Genomic DNA, 27973 nt, shown 5'->3' with positions numbered 1-27973 from the left:
TGCTGTTGTTGCCCTGCTTTAGTCACCTGGCTCTGCTGTGCTCCTGTCTCATCAGCTGGGTGCCTGCAGCGAGGGCAATTACTCCAGAGCCACGGCTGGCTGGCTGCTGCTCTGTCATTACTGCAGCCCGCCTGTTAAAAGGGTGAGCGGGGCTGGCTGCTCTCTGCGTGCCGCTGGCCTGGCTCCCCATCGCCGCCTCACCGATCCCGGCCCCAGCCGCAGCTGAGGGCTGCCCGCGGGCTCCACTGCCCATGCAGAGCCACCTGCACGCCCTCAGGAAGGTTCTGGCCCTCTGGAGCGCATCCCACCGGTGGGTACCCGGCTCCGCGGGGTCGGGGACACCTCGGCACCGGGGCCCGGGAAAGCTTCAGCTCCCTTCGGTGGCAGTGCAGAGCAAGGCGCTGCTGCTTGGTTTGTCTACCTGCTTTGGTGAGGGATGGGACGCTAGGAGACTCCGTGAGCTGGGACGCCGCACTTTGCTGTCACCTCTCGTTCTCTCTAGTGTCGTTTGCTTGTTCTTTTAGACGTGAATGGTGAGTACAGCTGGATCTGTAGTGCTGACACAACCAGCTGGGCACGGGACGTGGCATTCAGCTGTCAGGCAGTGCCAGCCTGTCCCAGCCTGGCATGCTGCTGTAAGTGGGCTGCTCTGCTGGCTGCTTTGTGTCGTGCTCTGTGTGTGCTCCATATTGTGAGATTGTGTCTTTCTGATGTTTAGATGATGACAAGCTGATCAGAACAGCATTGTATCACCTGGGATGTTAATCACAGGTGGCACTGCATCACTCAGATGAGTCCTGCCTTTGTGTGCTTGGTTACCATCTCTATCAAGTGCATGGTATTTGCTCCTTTTCTGCTGGTGTGTTTGTCCAGGGGTGGGGATGACACTCAGGAGTTAGTTGAAGTACAAAAGACTGCAGAGAGATCTGTTTTCTGAACCTAACTCTTGAGTTGTTGATCCTTTTGATCCAATTCTAGAAAACAACTTCTTTGCATGGGTGCATAATTAACTGTGGTGGCACTGAGGATTTTCACCCACCAGGAGTGGCTGCCTAATGATACCAGGTGTGCAGCAGCCTTGTTTTATAGCAACAGAGTATCTTATAATTTAATCTTGACCTTATGAAATTACAGGACACCTTCCTTTTCTGCCAGGGCACTGTTCCTGCCAGTGGCACCATCTTTAGTGCAAATTGCTCTGGGGTTTAGGCGGAGTGGCCTCTCTCCTTTAGAGCAGATTGAGGGCATGGGCTTGTTTTCAGCCATTAAATTATGCCTCTTTCAGAGCTCTGTTGTCACATAGTCTTGAATTACTGTGCAATTCCTGAAAGCATCACTGTTCAAGTGATTACTATCCTTGCAGACCCAATATCTAGGAATTAAGATATAGCTGGCTTGGTTTTTCAAAAGTATTTCCTATCCATGACAATCCCAAGGAAATTATCATGAGCTTTAGTTTAGACATACTTATATCGAGGCATTTTTATTGAGATGTCTAAGATGTTAGTTTTTACCTGTTTTACTCAGCTCTGTGTTATGTCATTCTGTACCACTTGGAGATTCAAGTGTTTTTCTCTTGCTGTTTACTTGATAAGCATTGAGTGCAAATTCCTTGACTTGGCCTCTTTCAATATAAATAAACCAGAATTTGTTTTAGTGATGGAAGTTAACAAGAGTTTAATTGACGTCAGCACAGGGTGAACAACATCATGGTATCACAGCATCAGAGTTAGGATGTGGAGTGGCTCCCTGGGCTTTTCCCTCTGCCACAGCTGAGGATACCAGCTGGGAAATGGCCAGTTCCAAAAGTGCCATTGCAAAACTTCTGGAAAACATGGATGAAACTGCTGCATGGAAGCAGTCAGGTTTTTGAGCCCAGTTGACTTGCAGATAGTGACTTTATTCCTACAGGGGAAGCAAAACTTAATCCAACTGTACAAGGGAGTTGAGGCACCTAAACATTTAGTTGGCTGGTTTTGAAAGTTCAAAAAGCAAAGGTTAGTGTAAGTGTGCCATTACACATGTGGTAGGTGCAGCTGTCACTGCAGGAAGGCGTTGGTGAGGTGTCCCTTTGAGGACTAATGACAGGGCAGAGCAGAGCCATGGCTGTGTGGAGCAGCCCCACGTCCTCAGAGCAGGCACAAACAGTAACTACAGCAGTGCCTGACACAGCTTTACCACAGGCTTCTTCCTGCCTGGTGCAATTAGACAGCTCACAGACTGCTGGGGCTTGGGAGAGACTTCAACGAGCTCAGCCTGTTCTGAGATAGGGCTCAGAGATCGTCCTGGGGGATCTCATAAGATAACAATTGAATTTCTTTCATCAGCACCTTGACAATGTCTCAGACTTAGTTCCTCACTTGGTGGGAGCGGTGGTCCAGAGTGGTTCTGTTCCAGTGCTAAACAATTGGCATTTGAGGTTCCTGCTTTGGCTTTATTGGTTTGGATAGTTCCTGCTTACTAAACAGCATGTGCAGGAAATGGAATTACTCTTCTTACCAACACTTTGGAATAACTGCACTTATCCCAAGTGTATTTTAGATCCAAATATATGAAATTTGGACCAGCCTCAGGCATTTTTTCCCAATTGATCAAATAGTATTCTTCCTTCCAGGAAACAAATTCCAGTTGCCTTGAGTTCTTATCACAGAGGCAGAGTCCCTGTACATGAGGGACAGTTCTGACTGAGGACAGTTTGACAGAACTAGGCCAGGATCAGAAACTTCACACTCCTCATATTTCTGAAGCGTTTTTCTTCGTTTTCCCTCACAGCATTCAAACCTTTAATCTCTACTTTTGGGCCATATTTTCTGTGCTCTGGTGACCCTGCCTTTCTCTCCTGGTTTCCCTGAGCTCTGTCAGTAATTCAGTGTAAACCACCCCTCACTGCAACAGCGATTCTCAAGTGACAGCAGCTCTCATGAGATGTTGAGCTGCTGCCTGGCACACAGGAATGCAACCAAAACCTCCACTTGTTTCTTAAACCTTTATCAACCCATTAAAGCAGGAGTGAGCACTGACCTAGAAATGTGGCAGCTGCAGCTCTGGCCATGGCTGAAGAGCCTCTTGGTGACCTACTTTGTCCCAGCCCGGAGCATCCTGCTGCACAAGGGTGGGTCCTTCCCAGGAAACTCATCAACAAATGCCTCTCACTGCATTTGGTTTCAGGGGAGGTTGCAGCTGAAGGGGTTAAACAGCTTAGGAACCTTGCTGAAGCCCTCCTCTTTTACACCCAGCTGTTAGCCTGGCCTTATCTCTGCAGTTACAGTGGGATACCTTGGACATGCACTTAGGGAGCCCCTGAGGGAATTGCCCAATGTAACCAGCACAGACCAGGTCAGACAACTCTCTCCTGTAACTTTATTTTGGTTTAATTATCTTTCTTTGCTTTCCCATTTTGGTTTGTGCAGAGCAACAGTGACATCCATTGGCTTATTAGGTGAATCCAAAGTCCTTTACACACACCATGTATTTACTTAAGTGTGCCTGAGAGATTATAAAATGCTGAAGTCTCTGAATAATTGTTAGCACTGCAGAGCTAGCCCAGGTAGGGAAAAGTTAGAGCAAATTTGCTTCAGCTTTTTCACTCATGATAATACTGAAAATGTAAATTGCTACAATAGAAGTTTGTTCTATTTTAAAACTGCATCCTTTCTTGAAGGCAAGAGGGCTTAGAAAAAGATGAAAATCAGTAGAAGTGGTGGGGAAGGAACTGACAGCCCAAGGGTTGTAAAAAAAACCCAGTGAATGAAAGACCGAAAGTCTGAAATAGAAGATTCAGTGATGAAAAAAAAATAATAAACAAAACAAATCATTCATGTGAGAGGCTGCTCTGGAGGATTCTCATTCCATTCCAAAAAAACTGAAAACAGTTCAATTTCTTTTTAACCATGTGAGTGAATGAGTGGGCATTTCCTGCAGGTATTTCATTGAACAGAACCAGTGTCTGAAGTAAATTTTTGACCTGCTGTAGTTACAGTCCCACTCCAAGGTCCAACGCCTTGACCTGGCAGGGAGTCCCTGTGAGAAGGAGGATTGAACTCTGAGCCCATAGGCCCAGTTTTGTTACTCCATAGCCCAGCACAGCTCTTGGGGTTGTGTGTGCAGCCAGGTGCGGCTCCTTCCTGTGACTGGGACACCTGGGACTTGCACAGGCAGCATGGGGATTTTCCCTTCCAGAACCACCAGAGACAGAAGAGAAAGGGAGTTATGCTGATGGACACCATCTGATCTGGAGTCTGGTTCATGGCTCTTAATTAGAAATTAAATTGTAAGTGCTGTACAGAGCAATCATAACTGAGGGGAGTTATAGGTGCTCAGCAAAAGGTTTTCCATTCCATTCAGCAGCTTTGGAGCAGGCATCATGTCCACAGCACCTAAGAGGGATTTCCCCTTGATTTAGATTTTTATTTCAGTGGGAGAGCTCATGAAACATTCCCAGCTGATGCTCAGTGTACTGGGGAATTTCAGACTGCCCTTTGTGGATATGTGCACAACAGAGAGGAGAAATTCATGAGGAAGTTTTGCCTCATATCCCTCCAGACTCCCACATGCTGGAGATGCTTTCATCCCGTTTCTGTGATTTTAGCCTTTAGAGTCTCTCTGCTTTATCTTCATATGCCATTGCTTGCCTTTGGCTGGCTCACAGCTTGAAAATATTTCTTCTTGATATTTCAGACACGGACACCTCAGTCCAGCCAGAAGTGTCCCTTTGGAGACCCTCTCTTCTTCCTGCCTGCCTTTGGGGACTCCTCTGTGGAGATTTCTTGATACATTCCTTGCTTTCCCTCCTCCTTGTGAAGTGCTTCCATGCCTCTCCATGGCTGCATGTCTGCAGCTAATTCCAGGGCACTATTGGTGTGCTTTCATGGACTGAGAGAAGAGGACATAATTTCTTTTTTTTATCTCTTAGTCATTCTCTGGCTGATCTCTCCATCACAGCTGCTTTGCAGGTAAGCTCCACGCAGCACTGGGGTTTGCAGGCCCCGATCTTCCCAAGCCGTTGCCAAACACTGGAATTCCCCTGGGTGTTGACTTTTTGGTGCCTGTTGAGCTCCTTTTCTCATTGCTGCAGTATGTGGTTTCACAGGGAGTGGCTGGCTGCTGGCTCAGGTTCCTTTGGCTATCCTGTGTATACATTTTCCATGATCAGAGAGGGAGGCCGGCGGATAAAATCCCACTGTTTGCGGATAACAACGGATAGCATTGCTGTGCTAACAGACATTTGCAGGGCAGATATGAAAACAGCCCCATTCATACCCTCCTGTCCTGCTGCTGGGTCTTACAGCTGCTTTGAAATTTGAGGTGAGCTGTTGCTCCATCGCATAAGGCTTTGCCACGGCTTCCCACAGGTACACTGGACTTTCTGAGCCCTGGTCAGCCTGCTGGCAGCAGGAGGGTAAGCACAGCCCTCCTGCAAAACTCCCAGCATCCTGGGGGGAGTTACAGACTGCTCATGGCTGCCTTGTCTGCAGATTTCCAAAGATGGAAGGGAAAACACTCGATTTGCACTCCAGAGCAGGCTTAGCCCTGTTCTTACCCATACAGTAGGGATAATTCAGCAAAACACCACAAACATCCCAATTCCTTTTGGTAAGGAATAAGCCAAAAAGATGGGCTTCTTTCCAGAAAAAGTACTGACATTTCAGTGACAGCCAGAATGTCCCCAAGTGCAGTTGCATGTCTGGATGCTGCACCAACCAGCAACCTGCGAGGCCGGTGCTCAGTCGGCCTTTCTGGTGAAGACAAACAGGGTTATCTCCTCCAGTGTGCTTGGAGCTGCCATGAAAGTGAGCCTTTCTTCCCCATTTCCGAGAGGAACCAGGCCTGATGCTCTCCTGTCACACCAGGACCTTGTTGTTCCTGTTTGTCCCCAGTTAATGACATCCGGTGCCGATTACTGGTGGCACAGTAGCTTCCTGCACTGCCCACTCTGGTACTTGGTTTTCCTTGTGCTGCTACACCAGATTGCCAAAATGCAGCAGATTTGAGGCAAGCTTTAATTTGGAAAATTCAGCCTGACCTGGGATCTTGCTGGGAGCTACTCTGAGACTTGCCCAGGTGTCTGAGGTGGCACGATGTGGCACATTTCTCTGCCCTGCCTGGGTTATGGTGGGGCCAAGTCCCTGCCTGGGGCTTTTGTGGCTCTGCTGTGGCAAAGAACAGCTCCCACTGTTTCCTTGCTCTCACACACTGGAACTGTTTGCACATTTAGAGCAAGTAATGCTTTATTACTGTTTACATGAAAGGAGGAAGGCAAAATAAATTTAAAAAAAGGAGAGCGAGAACATCTTGTGAACCTGCTGTTCTCAGATCTCTCTGATAAGACAGTTCCAAGTGCGTGAGAAGTTTCCTACTCCAAGATTTATTTACTTCTGAAAGAAAAGCCACCTTCATCTCATTATTTTATTTTCAATACAGGTTTTAATTTGGTGAGAAAATATCTTCCCCTTAAAGAACCTATTCTGCCTCATTAACTCCTATAAAAAGCACCCCCCCCAAGCCTGAAATGTTTAAAGAAGCATAAATTAAGGCTAAGTTTGTTGTTTGCCGCTTTAATCAATAAACAACCTTAAAAAGGACTCACAAAAGGTTCTGTACACTAAATTTATTAGTGAGCAGGAAAACAGGCCCTCAGCTGCAGCCTCCTCCCCTTCCCAGCCCCCTGGATTTGAAGGGGGGTGGATTTTTGGAGTGACTGATTTTGTTTACAGTGTCTTATTCTCTTGGGCAGGTTGTTGTGGTCCCATGGATCTCTGTTAAACTTTTGTGATGCAGCTGAACTGAAGTGACTTGGGACAGTCTGTTAATTAGGTCTTCAAAGCCTTCTCTCTTTTTTCTTCACTGTACAAATGTCCTTTTTTTCCTCTTCTTTTCCCTAAATCTTTTTGTCAGTAGCTCAGAAAGAAAAGAGGGTTTTTTCAGAAGGAAAAGAGGATTTTTTTCAGAGAGGGTTCTCTCTGCCTTCCTTTCACCTCATGTTGGTGGAAAAGTGGATTCACATCTATTTTCTGCACTTCTCTCTTTGGCATGTTTAAGAAACCTTCTACTATTTCCTCTTTATGCTATCATCATGATCCGTTTCTCTGTTAGGGATATCTTCACACACAGAGAGGTGCTCACAGTGACTGCAGTGCCAAGAACTGAGAAAACTTTGGGGCATAGTCTAGAAATTTTCAATGCAGAGGACAGGATAGTTGAATAAAAACATCAGAAATTAACTTCCCTGAGTTGGCACATGTGAATATGGGAATTCTTGCATCCAGATAGAGTTCAATCTTAAACTGATTTTTCACTGGGTTTATTTGGGTGAAGTCTTCATGAGGAAATTTAATAATGGGTTTTATTTGTTGCTGCAGGATTTGGACTTCCTCATTTCTTAATTTTTTTCACAGCTATCTTAAGTTCAGTCTGAGATATGCAGTGTAAGAGAGATCCAATAAAAATCCTTTTTGTTCACTGGAAAAAATGGCCTTGACCCATTAGAGAGAGATTTGATGTTTATCTGAACACCTCCTCACCTTCCAGGAGTTAATTTGACTTGGAGATAAGCCAAGACAGGGAGTTTCTCTAAACTTCTCCCAGCTTTACAGGCTTGGATTCAAAGAGACCTGGCTCTGAACAACTCATGGTTCAAGTTTTCCAAACCAAAAGGCGACTGGGCACGTTTTGGAAAACCAGAGCCTCCCTGGGAGTTCTGTTCCCCCCTGATTGATGGCCCTGGCTCCAGCCACTCTGTGTTCTCACTCTTCATGGTCTGTGGGTAGGTCAGCACTGCAAACACTCCTCAAAGGAAATCATCCCAATGCAGCCCATGGTTTATGTCAAAACCCAATTTCCTCTGTGCATCCCACGCCTTCCCTTCCTCCCCCAGCAGACGTGACAAGGGTCTCACATTTCACACCAGCTGTCTGGGCAAATGCAGGAAGGGCCCTGCTGTGCTGCAGCCTGGCATCTGCAGTGCCCAGCAAGCCAGGGCCATGAGGAACAGCCACAGCATAGGCTCCTTTGGGGCTGTTTCACATCATCTTTTCATCCTTCAAATAAGAGCTTTTCTCCATCTCTGTGACCCAGCCATATCCCAGCCCTGTGTCCAGAAGCTCGTGTTGCCAGAAACAAGAGGCTGGGAAAACAGTGAAGTGTGGGATGAGGGGGAGCACAGGATCCAGGGGCACTCTTCCAGAGCCAGCACTGTAGGCATGCAGTGCTCCTCCCCCTCATAGCTTCATTTTACTGGGAAGGAGAAACCTTCCTTGGTTATCCCATGCCCCCAGGAGCACTCTGTTCATGGCGGTACCAGTACCGGGCAGCTGGAGAGCAGGAACACTGGAGGTTTTTGTGGTGACTAGGAAAAAAGCAAAAGAGAAAGGACTCTTGGATGAGTATCTGAGTCCTCTGGTTCCTCACAGCAGAGCTATTCCTGTCATCTCTGGGAAAGGATGGGATGTGGATATGCATGATCCTAGGGCATCTTCCCCTACTCCCAAAGGCAAACAAAGGCAGTGCCATGAGGTGGTGTGTACACAGAGTTTGTGGGCTTTCTGTCCCTGTTGCAGCCCAGCTGGCAGCCCATGGAGCTGATGGCAGCAGTGTGTACACTGCCTGTTGGCTGTGATGTGGGAGCTGAAGTGAAAATACCTGCATGCTTTTGATCCAGGTGGGAAAGGGCAGGGAGATGGGCAAGGGCTTTATTGCACTTTCCTGACACCAACTCTGCCATAATTCTCTGCTTCCAATGCAACTTGCTGCAACTGGTGGAGACAGGTGAGGAATCCATCTGGGCACTGCAGGGTCCAGCTCTGATTTCTTCAGGTGCTCTCTAAGTCCAAGGACAGCCATTTTCTAAGCGGTGAGAACACCAGCAGGACAGAGGAAAACTTACAAAGAACCATGATTGTTGAGGGAGATTATATGACCTCTGCTCCTGGGCTTAGGTAGGATTAAACTGCCATCGGAAGCAAACACCAAGTAAGGAAACAAAACCCTGAAGAAAAAAAAAGAATTAAAACCAGCCCTCTGGTTCTTACCCCTTGCAGGATATGATATTTGATACTGGTGTCACAAGAGTCACCCGGTGGAGAAATCCTGCTTAGTTACAGACATTCTTTCATTTTTTTGTATGGAAGGGCTTTTTCTTTCCAGAATAAGCACTGAAGGCCATGTAGGCTGGTCCTGGTGGAAAAAGTTCCGGAGGTAGTTCAGTGGGAGCTGAGCTGTGCTGTCCTATCCAGGACATGCCATCCAGGACATCTCCACCTGAGCAGGAAACAAACACTTTTCTGTTGAAGCAGGATCAGGAGGGAATTGCACAAAGGCCGAGGTGTGACCGGGATGGGTTTGGCTGTGTAGGGCCAGTGACATTGCAGCCAGGACACTGGCAGGAGGTGAGCTGTGAACACTGAGCACCTCTGGGCCATGGCTGCCATCAGGCAGAACTGCCCGCAGCAGCTCAGCTGCACCGTGTGGGTGTTTGGACCCACGCCCCATCAGTCTGCAAGGAGGCCGTGCTCACTGCTCCAGGGCAGCAGGGACTGTGCGGAAGGTTTCGTTTTGTCAGCACTATGTACTTGTTGTGATCCCTGCCAGTGAATTCCCACTCGGATTAGCTGCCTGTCATCTGCCTCAGGGCGAGTCCTTGTGCTATCCTAAGTGCTGTTTAGCTTCAGTAAATAGTCCAAGGTTATGGGGAGCCTCAGGTTTATGCTATGGTGGTAATGTTTTTGTTGTTGTTTTTATCACAGAAGGACAAGCGTTAATGGGTTTTTATGATCTCATCCCAAAGCCGGACTTTGTTTCCTTGCCTGGTAACGTCTGTGACCCTGTTTGCCACTCGCTATCTTGCCAATGGCTGGCCAAGATGCAAAGTACACTTCAAGTGTTTAAAATATCAATAAAACCATCTGGAGTCATTTATGGAGCAAATTATTGTGGGCCCTTCTGGGTCCTAATGGAATGATCCTGAGCAGGTGACATACACTGCACATGCTGGTGTGGGAATATACAGTGTTCCCAGTAGCTTTCCAGTCAGGGAGGGGAGAAATCATACCTTTGGGAGAGGTGATAGCAAAAGCCGTGCCTCCAATGGGTGACATCTGCACAGAGGGACTCTGTTGGCAGCAGGGTCACCCTGGCTGGTGGCTGCAGACATCAGCTCTTGAGCAGGGTGATGGGTGTGCTCGGCTTGGATCAGAAAGGGCCTCTTGCTGTCAAAGTGGACAGGAAGGCAGGCACCACCTGAGTCATCCTTATTCCCAGGCTGCTTAATCCAGCTTCCCAAACCTGCCCTTTTGTGTCACAAGGCAGCGATCAGGAGCTGTTGAAATTATTAACCCATCCTGATGACACATCCCCTTAGACACGCGCATGGGAGGGGTCTGTTGTTGTCCCCGGTGGAAATCCAGGTGTGGGAGCTCAAAGCCATGGCAAGACAGGTGTGTGACACCACCCCAGGTTTTATACAGACAAAATATCCTCCCTAGGAAGCACAAGTGAAAAAAACCAGGAAATGACCCTTAATCTGCTGAGAGAGGTGCCACCTCATGATAGGTTTCATCAGAAGTGATGCTCGCTGCCTTTGTAACCTCGCCTCTGGTGCTTTTCTGCATCTCCCACGCTGGTTTATCACTATGATTTCTGCAGCTGATGAAGTATGAAACCTTTTGGGCTGCTGATTATGAGTGTGCAGGTAGGCAGAGAGACATCAACATGAACAGTAGCACTGGCTGAGCATAATTTCACCTGACACACAGGTGTACCTGTTCAATATTTTACTTCAAATGAGACCAAGCGAAACCATTTTAAACTAGGTCAGAATTAAGTTACATATAAACAGAAGTAAAATTATCTTTGTAACATGTTGTGGTAGCTTAACAGCAGGTGAACAAATGGCTTCAGGGAGGCCTCTTGTGAAGAGCATGTTGGGAGTGGGATTCTTTCCTGCTCACAATAAGATCACATCCTTTTCCCTCACTCTATAAAATGCCAGTCTCTTTCTGTATAAAACAGGGATATTTTTGGGTGATGTTTGGATATTCCTGGATAAAAGATCCATTATGATATATTGTGAAGAGCAACTTTTCCAGCATCTCCTTCAGCCACCTCTCGGGGTATTTAGCCACCTCTAAAGGTATTTTCTTTCCCTCACATTCCCCCACTTGCCATCTTCATTCTGCACCTCTCTCTGGTGCTGCCAGCAGCTTGCAGAGGAGTTTGAGTTCAGGGATTGTTACAGGGCCAGGTGCTGTATTTGCATCCATGTGCAAATCCAGAAAACGGGGGTGAACATGGAGCCACCCCTTGAGAGGAAACAGCTCCCAGATAAAAACCCAGGAGGGTACAGAGCAGAAAGGGAGAGGCAGGTGTTTGGCATCACAAGGGCAGGAAGGAGGATGGCAAGTGGCGGGGTGGGAAAGCAGAAACCGATTTCATTTCACCTGCAAAATCTGTCACCACTGGGAAAGGGAAAATGAAATCCTGCAGTCCTCAGCCAGGAAGACTTTCAGAGCACCTGGCACTTCAATTCCTAGGCACAAACCAGCTTTGCTCTGTAATAGCACCATGCTTGTTTTGTGCCAGCTGAAAGCAGGGTATTAGGAGTACAAATTCTTACTTGAAACTTGAATTCCTTCCGTGTGTAACACAAATCATTGTGCAGCATGAAGGGTTTTCTTGAGTTTTCACAACAATATAAGAAATGGAAAGGCTTTATTTATCTTGTCTCTACCTGTCATCTTCCTTTGTGAGACACAACAGTTCAGCTGTGTGTAGTTTTAAAATTAATTTAATACAGCTCATTTGCTGGTTAAGTGTCCTGTATGAAACGAACCTAGCAGGTGACAGCAGACGCTGTTAAAGCCACCACAGCAGCAACGTGGCTTTGCTGTGGTCCGTGACACTCGCTCCCCAGGCAGGACATCAGCGGGCAGGCGGAAGCACCCGCAACAGCCTCTGATTAATGGGAAGGTGCGACTGGACTTTTTCAGGGACCAGGGAAGAGCGGCCGGGCTTTGGAGGGAGCGCAGCTCTCTGAGGTCTGTACCCGGGCGGGAGCTCAGGTGGAGTTGGCGCTGGTGGTGCGGGGATGCAGATGCGGTGGCCGGGCTGTGGCGTGATGGGGGAGCTTGCGGGGGGCTCCGGGCTGCAGCCGCCGTGCCGGGGGGGCTCCCTCGGTGCGGGGCGGTACCGGGGGCGGGCTGCCCGCCGCGGCACCTGCCGGGGGCGGCCGGAGGCGCCGCCGGGCTCCGGCGCCCTCGCCTGGCGCGAGTGTGAGCGCGGAGCCGTCCGCGCCCCGGGGCACGGTGAGTGCGGACCGCGCTGCGGCGGCCGGGAGCGGGGAGATGGATGCGCGGGGAGCAGGGATGAGCGGGGAGATGGATGCACGGGGAGCGGGATGGTGGAGGCAGGGGGGATGGACGAGACCCGGCGTGAGGGGGCTGCCTGGGCTGCGGGGCAAGCGCGCTCCTTCGCCGAATGCCGGGCAGGGCGGGCTAACAAAAGGCGGCAGCCCCGCAGCTTGGCCGGCACCGGCGGAGTCTCCTGGGGAAAGGCGCCCGTCCCCTCCCCTTTAAACTGTTGTTTTCTCGTTCGATGTTCTCGGCGCCTCTGGATGCTGGGAAGAAGCAGTCGGGGGGGGAAATGGTGTAGGGTGAGACCTCGCCGTGCCGCGCTCCCCCCTGTCCGCATGTGAAACTCATTACTCGGAGGGGTTTCCAGGTGCGAGTTAAACGCCCTCGTTGTGCTGTGAGTGCACGGACGCGTCCGGGACTGCATCATCCACTGTCGGCTGCAGCTGGGCAAGAGCTGCGGGGCTTGAGGGTCCCTTTACTGCTCTTTCTCTGGAGCCAGTTGCCGGGCATCAGAGCAGCGGGAGGTTTCGTGTGCGCTTTCACTGTGTTACATCTTTTAGTAAGCAGTGTAGTGTTCCTGCAGGGAGTTCTGCTGGCAGGCACCTTGCAACGAGATACTGGGACAAAAGCTGAGAAGTTTTATCACCTGGTTGGAGTGACCCACAGACTCCTTAAAATGGCTAGGAAGAGAATTGTATTCAAATTGAACACTATTAGCCAGAGTTTTTCTTTGTAAATTTGGGAGGAATGTGTCCCACAGACCTCATTTGCCTTCACTCCAACTTTCTCCCCTACTTCTTCTGCCCACAAGGTCCAAAGGTCTGCTTTTCTCATTCCCTGCAGTAATGCCTTTTAAACTCTGATCTCTGTATGTTCTTCTGCCTAAAAAACCCAGCCTTAAATTTAGTTGGATGCCACCAGTGGCACCCATTAAAACACATTCATTTCTCATCCCAGCCTGAGCCCCCCCTGTAGCTCATTCAGGAGAGGGGTGAGGCTCAGCAGCTCACTATGTTTGCTCAGCCTGACTCTGCTCCTACAATGTGCTTGTCCAGATTTTCCTTGACACCAGAAGAAACAACAGTAGGGAAAAATCAATGCACTAAAACTCCTTTGAGTGAGAGAGGTGAAGTCCAGGCCAGCCTACAGCTGGGAGAGGGAGGGCTGCTCTGCACGCCCATAATGTGGGGATTTAGAGGATTGAGAGCTTGTTGGCCCACATTAAATGGTGCTTGGCACCTCTGGCTCTTTAATCGAAGGGGGAAGTTCAGTTCGACTGAAATCAGGATTACTGTAAATTTTAAGGAAAGTTCATTTATTAATCACAGAGGCTTATCTTCCAGAGGTCAGCAGGCCAGAGGTTTAACTGTAAAACATTGCTCAAAATGCAATAAAGACATACCAGGCCAGCTGTAGCCTATTTGGCATTGCTCTGCAGAGGGCTGCTGCTGTGGCACGTGGCAGCCCTGCCTCTGGGAGATGGTTCTGCAGCAGCCAGGGGCCTCCACAAATGCCCCTGTGTTCAGTAGGCCTGAACAGATTTTTTTATGAGAATAAAAGCAGGGTGATTTAGAGCTTTTCTCCCTGTACAGAGTATCCCAGGTCTTGGCAGCAATGGGAGGAAAGCTGGGCTCTAGCAGGAGGATGCAGCTGGCATCGCTGAGCAGATGGACTTGGGAGGCTGCTGAGGGAAGAGCAGTGATGGGGAGAACATCCTTCCTGCCTTTGTTTAGTTAGGGTGGACCCTGCTTTAATGGTCAGCCCTCTGGGTGAGCAACCATCCTTCACTTGGTGTTTGCAGAGCAGCTGGCATGGTGGAGCCTGGTCCATCCCATCCCTGAGCTTCTTCACCCAGCAGCAGTGTAAGTAAATAAATCAGGAGGATATGACATCAAACAGGGCGTTTTATAATGCCCTGTGTGATTCCCACTTGGCTAACATTTGTTCAGGCCCAGAGTGACTGTGGCTGGCGCTGGCAAGCTGCTGGACTTTAGTGGGTGTGGGAGTAGAGAATGGCTCGTGGTCAGCAGGATCAGGCTGTAGCCACTCTAAGTATCTCAAGGTGCACACCACTCAGGTGCTCCAGTCAGTGGAAAAGAAAACCCGTGTGCTTGAAACCATGATTTAGGAGGTTGTTCCCCAGTTTAAGTGGAATGAAAAGCTTGGCTACCCTTGATGAGCTGCATTGCTGCATGCTTGCCTCTGTTCAGATGAGAGCCACTTCCCTAATCTTTTACATTTCAGTTGCACCAGGGCTCAAATTAGTGGCAATGTCCTTGGGTTTAAAGAAGCATGAGGAATGTCAGTCAGCAGTTGTTTGGAGGGAAGGGGATTGGGTGGGTTTTTCATGTAGCAGTAACTGCTGTATTGGCTCAAATCTAGAGGTTGGGATTAGAAGGGTAAATTTATGCCTTTGAAAGAGGAATTTGATGGAAATGAAACCAGCCCACTTCACCCTGATTAGATTACATCGTGTTGTGCCTTCAAAATGCCTTCAGCAGCCTGGCAACAAGGGCAGAGATTTGAGAAATATCCAAAAGTTAAAAGGACACGGTTCCTATGGATTATCAGCCTGTCTGTTATTTTAAAAAAAAAAAAAATCTCATCTTTACTATTCTTTCAGCAACTCAGAACGGTGTTGAAGAAAAGTATTCAGAGGGACAATAAAAATAGGCAGGCCAAGTGCTCTCCAGCAGTGACCTGATCCTGTCTCATGTGCTGCAGAGGGCACAGATTCCTTTGCAGTTACAGGCAGGCTCCAAGCTGGAGACAGACTCCATTTCAGCCTAATTTAAGCAAAGTACGTGCTGATAGTTGGTGGCCAGTACAGTCACAGTGGGGACAGGGCCGCACCCTGTGCACGATGGCTGCATCCTCGTCATGCTATGGCAGCTTGAATTTCCCTGGGTAGATGGGAGCAAATATGTGCTATAGTAAGGCATGGCTCTAAAAACTCAGCTACAGCCCTGATGGAAATATTGTGCCTGGAGTGGGTTTGTCCAATTCTGTGTTTTCCCATCCAGGCTAGGCAGAAGTCAATGGCATATAGATTCCTGTCCCCAGGGGCAGGAATGATCCGCAGGGAGAAGGAGAAGCTGGGATATTTGAAGTGACTCTGGCAGCCAAGGAGTTTGCCTTGTGAAATCATGGTTTGATTTGTTTGTCTTCCTGTGCAGGCATTGTTTGCCTGGGAGCCCACTCACTCTGTACTGGCTAGAGTGCTTAATTCCCTGCAGTCCAGACCTTGGGATGGATCTGCTCTGTGCTGGACAGAGAGTGGTTAAGCCAGGCCAGAGAGAGGTGTGTGTTGAGATGTGGATTGAAAGGGAAAGGTTTTATGGGGCCCAGTGGCTCTGTTGTGAAGGTTGCCAAACCTCCAGGCTGGGAACTGGGGGCTATCACTGTTGAAGCAAAAAGGGAGCTTAGTTTCTAAGTGGTTACTGAGTTTACTACATTGTTTTTGTCAAAGGTTTGCAGGGGTGATGCTGATTAATGTTGTGTCCTTTCCCCAAATCTGTCTATTCCCTTCCTCCTCCCTCTCACCAGGCTCAGCCTGACACTGTTTATTAGGCCACTCGTCCCTGCTTTGTGAGGAATAAATATTGACACTGATGGCTGCTTAATAGGATTTGGGTTTGCTGCTTTCTCTCCAAATGAGTTTGGCACTTGTGGCTCGATTTGTGTTTGGGGCTGGCTCCTCCATTTTGGGAGGAGTGTTGGTAATGACGGTGTCACCACATATGCTGCATACAGGAGAGGCTGGGAGTGGGGGTGTGTGTTGCTCCCCTTTTCCTGCTGGTATGCAGAGATCTCCGGGCTGGGACTCCAAATCACTGCATGTCCCTAGCAAAGGTGTGGCTTCCTTTCAGAGGGTGTTGCTGTTGCCACTGGGGAAGAAGAGTTTTTGATGTCTTGTTAACCTGTACGTGCTGTGAAGGTCAGGTCAGAGTGCCAGTTGGCAGTGATGTGGGTGCTCCTCTCCTCACTGCTTCCTTTATGTACTTGGGGGCATCCACTCCAAGGAAATGCAGCCCATGCTGTTTCAGAGGGGTTTGGGTGGATTTTTGAGATGTGTCTGAAGTGAGGAAAGTCCCATTAAAAGCTGATAGGCATTTAGGCTAAGTGAGGTTTTCTTAGGTTTCCCAGGAGCTGTGAAAGGTTTTGCATCTACAGAGCAGCACCTTCATGTTCCTGGAAACCCAGGAGGATCTGAGACTTCTCCCTGGAAGTCAAAGCCATATGCTAAGCTCTAGTGGAATTTCTCTTGACTCTTGCTGGGAGTGGTTCACCTCAGTGGTACTGGAGGGCAGCATCACTGGGGAACCATCTCATCCAGGTGAGATTCCCACAGCCTCTGCAGGTGCTCATCCAGCCCTGCAGTGCTTGCAGAGAACATCCCAAGACCCAGCCTCAGATCTTGCTTTGAGATTTGGGATCACCAGACTCAGGATCACCAGACCAAATCACAGTAGACAAAGGTGATGGAGAAGAGTTTTCCTGCTGGCAGGGCACATGGAAGAGGTCCCAGACCCAGGGCTGTGTACAGGAAAGATGCTTGTGGTATCTCCTCAGCAGAAGGATGGCAGATGACTCCTAATGCTGCTAAAATAGCTCCCTGCTGGGGGGAGTGGAGTCAGGAAGGCCAGCTGCCCTTTTTGCGGGGTTTATGTGAGAACAATGGGGATGCACAGAGGCATGGGACCAAGTGAGAGGAGCCAAGGATTCCTCCCTCATCTCATGTTCCTTGTCATGGTTGCAGTCCTTATCCTTTTCCAAGCTCATCTCTGCCAGACTGGCAGATGCTAAAAATATTTGGAGTGACAAACAGATATTTATTAGCTTAGCAGCCAGCATTTCTGTCACTTGCCTTGGTCTCTCTCACTGAGCTGGCCAAGTCCTCATCTCTTTACTCAATCTATCGTCACTTCTTACTTGGGCAAATCTCCTGCTGAAATCCCCAGGAAGTAAATGGAATGCTGTGTTGAGTAAGGTGCCCAGGACTTTGTCCAGGAAGAGGTTGTGGGATGGAGAAGCAGCTCAAAAGGAGTAGCTCATATTCTGAGGATTAGGTATTGCTACACTTTCAAAGGTGATTTACATCTGCACACTCCACCCGTCCAGTAACTGCAATTAAAATCTGGAATACCAGGAAGCACTGCAGATAATCAGGTTAGAGAGGGCTGAGAGACAGCTCACTGCTGCAGACCTAAGTCCTTGGTGCTGAATGTCCACTGTGCCTGTGACAAATGTGAGTATGAGGCTTTCTTCTGCCCCCTCTGAAGGGATGCTCCAATTGTCACTCCCGTTAGTACAAATCACTGAGAGAAAACTCTAGCAATATGGAACCTTTGCAATATAATGACAAAAGAACTCTTGCAAGAAAATTACAACAGTAGGAGAGCTGCAGTTACATTTTTAGTTTCACTTACACGTGTCCTTTAGAGCCAGCTTGTGCTTGGTGTGTGTAATGTAAGAGAAGTTAAATGTTAAAATTTATCAGAAGGACTTTAGATCCACATGATTCAGTGTGGGGATACCCCAGAAGCTGTCAGGCTGCTGATTTAGCTATGTGTGGTGGCCGTGGCCCTTACAGGGACAGGTGTGTTAAAGACCCTCCAGCTTGCCTGAGCACTGCTGTGCATCATCTTCCTCTCAGGCACCTCTGCCCAACAGATCTGATGCACAGAGAGAGCTGATCCCACTGTTTTATGGCCAGCTCTGAAGGATTGTATCTCACAGCCTCCTGGTCCTGAACAGCCTGTGAGGAGAGGGGATGCTCTGATTCCCCAAACTAATCTGCAATGTCCCCAGAGGCATCTCTGGAAAACCTCAAGAGATGCTCAGTAATGGTCAAGAGCAAGTTTATAGGATAGTCCTGTTAGTTGTGGGATAGAAAAGAATGAAACTGTCATTTCTCTGTGGTTTTACTCCTGTCTTGACACAATAAATAGGTAGATGTGTTTTTGAGAGGGTTAAAGTTCTCTGAGCACAAGGTGCAGGTAGAGGTGGGGGTGCAGGATGGATCACGCAGCACTTTTTTGACAGACCAGGACAGTTCTCACCTCTCAATTGTCTCCTCCTGAGAAGGTGAGATCTCCCCTGAGCAGGACAAGTGCTGCTCAAGTCAGTACTGCTTTAGAGTAATTTGCTTCCATTGAACTTGATCCCAGATTAGAACTTCAGAGAATGAAGCCACAGCCCTAGGAAGATGCGGGCCAGAGCTGCACAGAGCACACTTTGGGAACAGGCTGCCTGGGTGCTACTGGGGCACAAACAGCAAGCTGTGACAGAGTCTAACCATACACCACTAATACAAAAAGCCAGGAATTCACTAGGGATAAAAGCTAAATCCTGAGCCACCAGGTTGTTTCTTCCAGCCAGGATCCAGGTGGTTTTGGCAGGACTGTGCAGGGAGCTGTGCAGCGCTCCAAGCCGGCTGCGCAGCACAAGAAAGGACTGTGGGCTCTGGGACTCCATGCCCAGCTACCTCCCAGGGCCAAGTGCTCATGCAAAGCAGGGAAGGCTCCCAATTGAGAAAGCGTGGATTTAGGGTGCCTGGAAAAGGGTGGCAGTCTCTGGGTCGAGGTCTGGGCGCAGTGGAATGCTTATTGTCAAAGCTAAAGACCAAAGGGAACGCTGTATATTGTGGGCCTAAATGCAGCTGGCACGAACCAAAAATGTGCATGTGAGTGCCTTTCTAAGTACCCAGTAATCCTCCAGGGCAAAACGGGGATTAGGGCTCTCTCCCAGACAAAGGAGGAGTTCATTTTCTCAAAGATCCCTTGGCCAGTGAAGTGAGGAGCCGAAATGAATGCCAGGGCTCCTTTCAGCTCTGTGCTTGCAAACAGGTACGATGCCGGAGCAGCTGGTTTGTGTGGGGCTGTGCAAACACAGCTTGGCCAGATTGTGGGATTGAGGTCAGGTCAACTAAAATCCATCCACTCCCAGAGAAAAGGGGAAGCCAGAAAAATGCTGGACAAGTAGGACTAGACAGCTTGCACAGGGGAAAAGTGGTCTCCTTTCTCCAGAATTTTTTCTCGGTGGCCCTGAAGGTCAGCGCTCATTGAGGTTGTTTAAGTTGGAGTTGCCTGAGTGAAGAGCCCTCTGAGAAGGAAAGCTGTGAGTCTGAATTAATTCCAGGTGACTTCTCAGCCTCTCTTGCTTTGCCCTGAAATTCTGCATACTCGGAATCTCCAGTAGGAGCCATAAGGCTGAGAGTGATGGGTGCCTGAATGGGGGGATGTATCCATCTAAAATTCACCATCCTGTGATTTCTTTAATTTGCCTTCAAACAATGGCTTGTGCAGGTAGAAAAGCACAAGCCCCTCTGCACTGTTCCTGGGAAAATTATTTTCCCTTTTGGGTTGGCTTGTGGCACAAAGATCAGCTCTAGTAATCCTGTCTTACCAGATATCAGGATAGATGTGCTTGTGATGTGTAAAGAAAATGTGCATTAAGTAGTCCTGTTTCTTAGAAGCAGCAGCCAGCAGCACTGTGAATGGGTTTGGGTTGTGTGGGTTTTTTTCTCGGGGTTTTACTGACACATCTGTATCCTAGACATGGATATTATTGTTTCTACCTGAGAACTTGGACTTGCTGCAGATCTCGGGGAAGAATGCCTAATTCAGTCCCAAGGTTCATGTGCTCAGTGAGCCTTACTGAGATTTGAGAGCAGTCTTGCTCTGCTTATGGTGAAAATATGCTTCCAGGAGTTACACAGGTGGAGTCTGTTGCGTTTTGGATTCATGAACCAGTCTTGAATTCCTCATGTGCCTAATTAAGACTGTGGAGTTAAACCTGGCTGTTCCCCATCTCAGGTGAATATTGTTAGTCACAAGCTAGAGCTTTTACCCAAGGACTGAGACTTTTTCTGGCAAAGGTTTTACAGGTTATTAGTGTGAGAGGTTTTGGTGCGATTTATAAATTTTTTTTCATGGTAAGTTTTGTCCACACATTTTCTCCTGGTCTTGGTGTGGCTTGGGGGTCCTGTGAGCAGAGTAACAAACCTGCGCAGGCCTTGCTGCTAGCAGGAGAGCACCTGGGCCTTTGTGCTGTGACACAGGGACACTTGCAGTGCAGCTCAAGGAGATTCTGGGAGCGTGACAGAGATGTGGATTACAGGCTATTTCTGGGCCAGCCACAGGAGGTAACAAAATAAGAAATACGTCAGCACTCCAGTCTTTTCACTCCAGTCAGAGCGGGAGGATCTGCCAAGCAGGACAGCGACAGCCAAGGTGGGTGCCTGGGATAGGTGTGCTGTCTCCCGGCTCTACATCCCCCTCCTGACAGGAGGGCTTGTCCTTTGCCAGGAGATAGATGGGCACTGCCATGGAGGTGCTGTTTGCATTCCCTGGAGCTGTAATTCCGGCTGGGCAGCTGTTGAGAGCTTGCCTGCGGGATGAGGATAGCCAGAGGTGAGGCTGCCCAGCTCTCCTTATGTCACTGGGCTGATCTGGGCATCTCAGGCTACCCTGTGACATTGTGTAACCTGGGGTGCTGTGAGGATAAACCAGCAGCGTTAACCCCTCTGGGTCCATGCTGCCTGTCGGAGCCCAGTTCAGCTTTGTTGGTGCTTCTCTGTATTTTTGTGTCTGTGATGTGCTGTTGGCTGTTTCTGTAGTGGAGGGGGGTTTCCTCTTAGGTTCTGATTTAAGACAAAGGGAAGAATATCAGGAAATGCCTACAAATAGCTGTAGAAGTTGGAAGAAGAGTTCATTGCTTTAATCTCAGTTTCAGAAGCATCATTGTGCAACCACCTATGTTTCTAGGATGGCTTTTAATTCTGTCACTGGTTACAAATATTCCTGTTCATCCCAAATGATTTAAAAATGAGAATTTAATCTCCATCCTCTCTTCCAGAACAACACTGCATTTAGAGGTAACAAAATACTAAAAATGACTAAACCTGTTAACATTTGGGGATTGGATCCTCTGGGACTCAGGTCATATATTACTGTGGCAGCAAATCAGGTGTTGGCTTAAACTCAGCAATCATGGCTCCAAGAGGAGGGACCAATAAAATATACCTATTCTGAAAAATTTTTAAAAATTTGATAATTTCTTCACATAGTTCCAAGTGCTGCTTATGGCTCACCTCAGGCATATCCTAGGACTCATCCCTGGAACTACAGGCAGCTAAGCCAAGAGTACAGGGTGGTAGTGCAGCCAGAAGAACTGTAACACTGTTGTCCTGGAAAATAAATGCTATGAGCAGACAAAACTTCCAAAGTTGGGTTTGTGCCACCTCCCTGTGCAAAGTCTGTCTCCTCTCTGGGAATTACAGCCAGGCAGTTGAGCTTGCACTGTATCATTTCCTCAGTGAGAGCAGTGATTTATGCTGCTGCCATTACTCAGGGAGCTATTGTTATGAAACATGGGGTTTAATTAATTAAGAATATGATCTCTGCAGACTCAGATAATTGCCAGGAGAGCTGCTGGGCAGGGGCACCCACCCACACTTTCTGTCCAGGCTGACTTTAGAAAACTGATCTGTGCTGGAATGTGAAGGTTGTAAATAAGGATAAGGAAGACTGAAGAAAGTGAGGAGGAAGAGCCAGGAGCCCCAAAGGTTAAGATAAGTGCTGTGAAACGTCCCAAGCATGCAGGTAACAGGAGGTCAGCATGGGAAGCAGATAAGGGGCCAGAGGAGCTCAGAGTCAGCCCGGCTCAGAGGCAAAGCATCTCCCCAAAACAGCAACCGAGTTCTGCAAGGACTGTGGCAGCTCAGGAGACATCCAATGACAGCAACTGGCGAACCAGTCTTATGGGGAGTTGATTAATATAAAATAAGGCCACCCATGTGTTCTTGAAGAGCTCTAAGGAAGGTGGTGAAAAGGAGGGAGAGTTTCACAGATGCCTGCTGTGGAAAGGCTGTGCTGGCTGTGTGGGGAGAGATGGATGTGAGGTCAGGAGGTGCTGCCTCTCTTCTGGAGGGGGCACTGAAACTTCTGAAGGAGGTTTTCCTTGAAAAAAGCCCTTAATCTCTAGCACTGTATTCTTTCACTGTCAAGCAAGGAGCAAGGAAAAAATCCAAGCAGGCCATATTTTTAAATGAGGGAAAAGCTGAGCAGAGTGTTCTCATGGACATGTGTGGTATTAAATACCAAAGGCACCATGGAAGCAGCAAGTATAAATAACAATTCATAATTAAACACGAACTTTGCAGAAAATGAAAGATTTCAGAGGCAGCTGCCAGCCTCAGGTGGGAGGTAAAGGAGTTTTAAATAGACTGTGTTTGCTGGGTTTCCGGTCTCCCACTTGAGAGCTTTAGAAACAGCATGATAACAAAAGGAGCAACTGCTGGCCCCTCCTTGCCAGGGATACTTTTTAGCTGTGGAATTGTGAGGCCCTTTGAACATCCCAAAATAAAATGCAGCCTCAGGCTTTAAGAGCATCCCATTGGGCTGGGTGCTGCCACAGGGAGCTGGAGAGCTGTCCCAGGGCAGCTGGAGCTTTCAGAGAAGGGCCACTTTAAGAAGAAGGTGTGAGGACAGCCAAGAGGAAAGGTAGGCCCCCAACAGCTTTGCACAAGAGTGGCTGTCTCCATGTAATGGTGGAAGAAGTGTCTTTACAGAGATTAGCACCCTCCTGGTTGTTAGACTGAGCTGCCTTACTTAGGAATGCCATAGCAAATGCTCTGGGCTAAGCAGCCAGGTGAGGCAGAAGGCTGCAAGGGCAGGACAGGTGTGGGCTTGGGGTCCTGTATGGGGAGGTGTCCGGCTCTGCAGCCCTGGCTGGCCTCAGCTCTTCTCCCTGCCCTGCTGTCACAGGGACCCCCCTGCATGGGGACCATCCCTCTGGCTGTACTCTGGCCCTGAGGTGGATGTGCTTCCCAGGTGGAAGGATCCTCATCTCTTGTGTTCCCCACTGGGCCTGATTGCTATTTCTAGAGTGGATGATTAGTTTGCAGTGTCTTACTGAGCCTGCCATGCACCACAGAGCTCTGCAATTATAGTTTTCTAAGAGGCTGGGGAAAAACTCTGTTGATTTCCTTGTTCCTGCACCAGCACCTCTGGAGCCCATGGAGACACTAATTAAGGTGTCTCTGTCTCTGTGAGGTAAAGCCCAAAGTTATGCATGCTGGAAGCAGGGGTTGCTCCTGTGAGGGGGAACACCCAAGCTGCCTCTCTTCCCTCCCTCTGCTCAGGGCTGCCCCTGGAGGGTCAGGCTGGGCAGGTCCCTGTGGGAGCACTTGGAAGGCACTTCTTCAGAAAGCTCTGCTCACACACAGCAGAATATAGGGTCTGTGGTGTCTCTTGCTTTCTTAGCATCCTTCAAAAGCTGCTTTCTCTTAAAAGAAAAAAAAAAAAAAGAGTCCAAGTGCTGAAAGATTACTAGGCTGTGGTGCCCGGGGAGCTGTAGGCACTTACTACTCCTTTCCATCAGTTCTTCAGACTCTTGATGACTCTTCTCTTGGCCCAGGGGCAGTTTCCCAGCCCTACACATTGTCCCTGGCTCCCTCAGAGACAGCTGACTGCATGGAAGGTGTGAGCAGCTTTGCCCACTGCTGTGGTGTGGCCTGGCACAGCCAAACTCTGCTCTCCAGGAGACAAGCAGGGAAGGACAGGGCTCTGTCCTCCAAATGCTGAAGCTGTGAATATATTTTGCTCATGAAACTGTAGACCTGTTTGTATGGATAAATAATTTATATGCAATCTTTTAAATCCTCATCTGTCGCAGGCCTTCTGTCCTTTCCTTGTCTTGCAGTGAAATCTCCTCTAGAAATTGGTAATTTTTCATGGTAAGCTTGGTGAGCTAAGAGAAATAGAGCATTTAAGGATATTGGCACTTCCAGGGCTGCAGGAAAAGAGATTGTGCTCCTGGTGTACAGTGAGGCTGGAATGGGAGCAGGGAAGGGAAACTTTCAAGTTTGATCAGAGACTTGACATCATCTCAGAGGAGAGGAGTGGCAGAGACAAAGCAGGACAGGATTTGGCACATGGAAAGAAAAGGCAGCCAAGGCAGGATTTGCTGTAAAAATTGGATGAAGATGAGCAAGGTGAGCAACAAAAGGCCGTTCCTGACGAGTCGCTTTCCCTAATGTAGGTGAAAGTGCTGCTGCGCTTCCCCGCTGTATCTCATCCGTAATGGGAGGCTTAACATTCCTGCCTGGCACGTGGGGGCGCGGGCAGGGAGCGCGGGGGAGGACCCGGCCGGACACAAAGACGGCCGGGCTCTCACCGGAATGGCATCCAAGCCATCTCAGCTATCCAAAGCCGCAGATGCCGGCATGTGGGCTCAGCACACAACGAGAGGCAATTGCAGCTTATGCCGGGCCAGGCCTGCCGCGGGCAGGGAGAGGCGCAGGGAGCCTTTCAGCCCCGCTTTTATTCGGCGTGAGGGCTCATTGAGCGGAAATCTCAAATCACTTCTGCACTTCAGGGCTCAAAATTGGAGCAAGTAGGAATAGTGGAGCCTTCCAGGGGAAAGGAAGGAGCTGAAGCAATGGTTACATTGTGTTTTTGTGACTTGGACCGGGGTAAATATGTGTTTGCTGACTTGGGTGGAAATATCAGCAGAGGTGTAGGACAGGTTTGTCTTTCTCCCTCTCACTGTGTGGAACTTTCTCTTGGCTTTTCTCTTGTGTGTTCAGAGCAATCCCTGAGCTCTCATAAGGTGGTTACGTGTGGAAAAAGCGTATCCCACAGTAGAACCCGTGAACTCCACACCTGGGGATTTAGTGTCCCCAAATGCAGCTGCAGGATAATGAGTTCTGTGCCCTGTGTACTGAGCTAATCTCACTCCTGTGTGTCGTGGGATTGGTCAGCTCCTCCAAAACACTCTTGAGGGACACTCACAGAGCCAAGCATTGCCCAGAGTAGAGAAAAACAAGGACACACATGACCTGATGCCCCTGCCTTTCCCTCTGGGTCTGTGCATTGCCCTCTTTCCTAAAGTCCTGTTGGCTAAGGGCTGAGGTTTTGCGTGCTGGTGTTTACCTGTCCTTGCTTTCCTTTGGCAGGGACACCCATGCAGCACAGGGATGCTCAGAGCTGTCTCCCAGCCCGCTCAGCCCGGACTGTGTGACCACTGACTTCCAGCCCGGCAAAGCCACGTGGGCAGCAGGAGTCAAGTTACGGCTGAAGACCAGGTGAGAATGTGTTTGTGTGTGTCCCTGAAGCCTCTGCAAAGACAGGGTGGAAAACAGTTACTGCTTTGGCTGCCTGTGTGCCTGAGGGGCACTCACCAGGAAGGAGTGCTGAAATTTCTCCTTAGAAGCTTTTGTCAATGCTGGTAAAGGTCATCAGAAATGCTGAACCCAAATATCTCCACACAAGTGGTGTTAGTCTTCTCTGACTTCCCAACTTCAGGTGCCTGGCATTCCAAAATCACCTGGCTTCTTCAAGAGTCTGGGTGGTTTAGTGGGAGTTTGGCATTCATGACTTTTGAGCACCCGTCTGCATCTTAGAACGATTAAATGTATTCAGAAATCACTTTGCTGAACTGCTCTAGATTGGCTGGTACTGTGGCGGAGCCTGACTCCCCTCCTTTGGCCATGCAGTTTAGAACCAAGTCCTACAGCATTTACTCAGGCAGAGCTTTTGCTGGCATCAGAAGAGCCTCTTACATCAGTCAGCTGTAATCTGGGTGACCTCATAGATTTTTGTGTCTTGGTCTTGTGAGATTTGTACTGTGAAGTGGAAGCAGTGGCTTTTATTTGCAACATTGCATTTAGGTCAGACCTTGGCTTATTTGAAGTCAAGAAGCAACACTGACTTCCTGGAGCTGGTGGAAATGTGGCCCAGTGCCTGTGAGTGAGCAGCTGAGAAGGGAATTCCACATTCTGATTTTATCAGCAAGGATGCATCTCTGGAGCAACTTCCCTGACCTTAGTGGAGGCGCTTCAACTTCTGGCCACTGTAGGCAGTCATGGATGCTGACCCTGCCCAGCCTTGGATGGAGCAGATTTTAGAGGCTGAAATATCTCCTCAAGCTGATTTTGTTGAGGAGAGGTTAATCTTTGAGGAGTGGGACTCTGCATTTCCCCAGGTTATGTCACCCACAGGGAATTTGGGAAAGGAGCTCCCCTACATCCACCACCTCCCTATAACAATGAGTCATTCACCATATGCCCTCTGTAAATCCTTCTTGCCCAACAGTTTAGTACCAGATCTTCACAGAAGCTCCAAAGTTTAGCATTTCACTTTGATAAATTTGCCTTTGGGTGCAGAGCCCAGTGTTTAACTTTACTTTTCCAGGAGCATTGGAAGCTGTGGCTGCACATCTCAGTTTGACCCAGGCTGGAGCTTTAGTTACAGACAGGAAGCTGCTCTAATGTATAAGAATGTGCCTGTGGGAGGGTGTTTGAGACTCAGCAGCCTTTGCTTTGGCCCAGGCAATGGGTGCAATTCCCTGGCACATTTGACTCACCCTGTTACCCCCTGTGTGCAAGTACCTCCACACAACCTCCTGAAGGCCCTGCTGCTTCTGTCCCATTTATGGCTCCTCCACAAGCATTTGGATGTGGAGCCCACACTTGGATGTGGAGCCCATGAGCATTGCCTGTGATTTGTAGCCCTCTGGCTCAGGGGAGAGCCCAGCTGCTGCCTGGAGCCTTGCCCTGCAGATCCCCTTGGTCACCTGCCCAGCCTCATTGTCCACGTTCCATTTGGATAATCAGGCTCACAGGGCAGGGTTCCTGCTGCCAGCCACCCAGCTCCTCCTAAGCACTGAAAACACATTCCTTCCATTGTTTCCAAGTCTCTCCTGTTGCAAGTTGCTGTGTGTTGGATATGGGGTGGTGAAAGAATCTAAGCTATGCTTGGGTTTCTGTCTTTTTAACTAATTTACTGACTGGAGAAGAATGAGAAAAAATTAATTGAATTGAGCCTGTGGGGCCGGTTTATCAGTCTGGATAAATCAGTGCAGCTCTGAAGAGCTCTGGGCAGGGAAGCCACTGCAGGCTCTGGCTATTAGGATTTTCCACCCTTGCTCTGGGAGAGATAATGTGAATCCCTGCAGAAGACAGGGAATAATAGGATCCTCCTCAAAGACTGTAAGTCAGTTAGCTGCTTCTTTTCCATGTCTGTTCTTTCTTCCTCTTTTTCCAGTAAAGGAAACAGAGTAAAATTACAGAAAGAAGAAAGTTGCAGAGTCTTTAACCCAGTGCTCCCCTGCTCCTCATTGTATGCATGGTCTAGGTACCAGGCTGAAGGCTCTCTGGCTTCTCCATGTCCAAGCTGCAGTCCTGTGAGAGATGGACTATCTTGGTGGCAAGCACTTCTCAAAATAGAGATCTGAAATACTCCTCGTTTTGAAATTTAAATCAAACTCAGTCTGTTGCTTGATAATGCTGCCTTCAAAATAGAAAGCTGTCAGAAGATCCCGGTACGACAGAGTCCTTGAACTCAGTAATCAAGAAGAGTGAGGTTTGTGTACATCACCTCTGTTCCTGTTGAAGCCTGTGTCTGGTTAGTATCAGGGAATGCCAGTGGGACCCTTTCTTTGTGTAGGGAAAAGTCCTCAATCTAAATATTGCCTGTCAACCCCGCACCGGGGCGAAGGGAAGATGGAGCTGCAGCGCACAGCCTGGCTGCCAGCCCCTCACTCTTTGTTTCCTTTGCTGGGCACTAGATAAATGCCTCTTTCTTGGATAAGACAGCGTGGGGGTTCCCAGAGATATGTGATAA

At 48.8% G+C, this 27973-nt stretch overlaps 1 protein-coding gene across 2 annotated transcripts in view; it reads left to right on the top strand.

Moving 5' to 3' along the window:
• Positions 1–27973, top strand: part of SHROOM3 (shroom family member 3) — a 69832-nt gene that overhangs the window by 18452 nt on the left and 23407 nt on the right. For both annotated transcript variants that reach the window (XM_077176828.1, XM_077176827.1), the window contains exon 2: positions 25306–25434. The gene's annotated coding sequence lies outside the window, so the exon portion shown is untranslated. The remainder of the gene's footprint in view (positions 1–25305; positions 25435–27973) is intronic.

The sequence above is a fragment of the Agelaius phoeniceus genome, chromosome 4 (genome assembly GCF_051311805.1).
Source record: "Agelaius phoeniceus isolate bAgePho1 chromosome 4, bAgePho1.hap1, whole genome shotgun sequence".
Lineage (NCBI taxonomy): Eukaryota > Metazoa > Chordata > Aves > Passeriformes > Icteridae > Agelaius > Agelaius phoeniceus.
The sequence above is the reverse complement of the archived record's forward strand: the minus strand, read 5'-3'. Positions and strand labels throughout refer to the sequence as shown.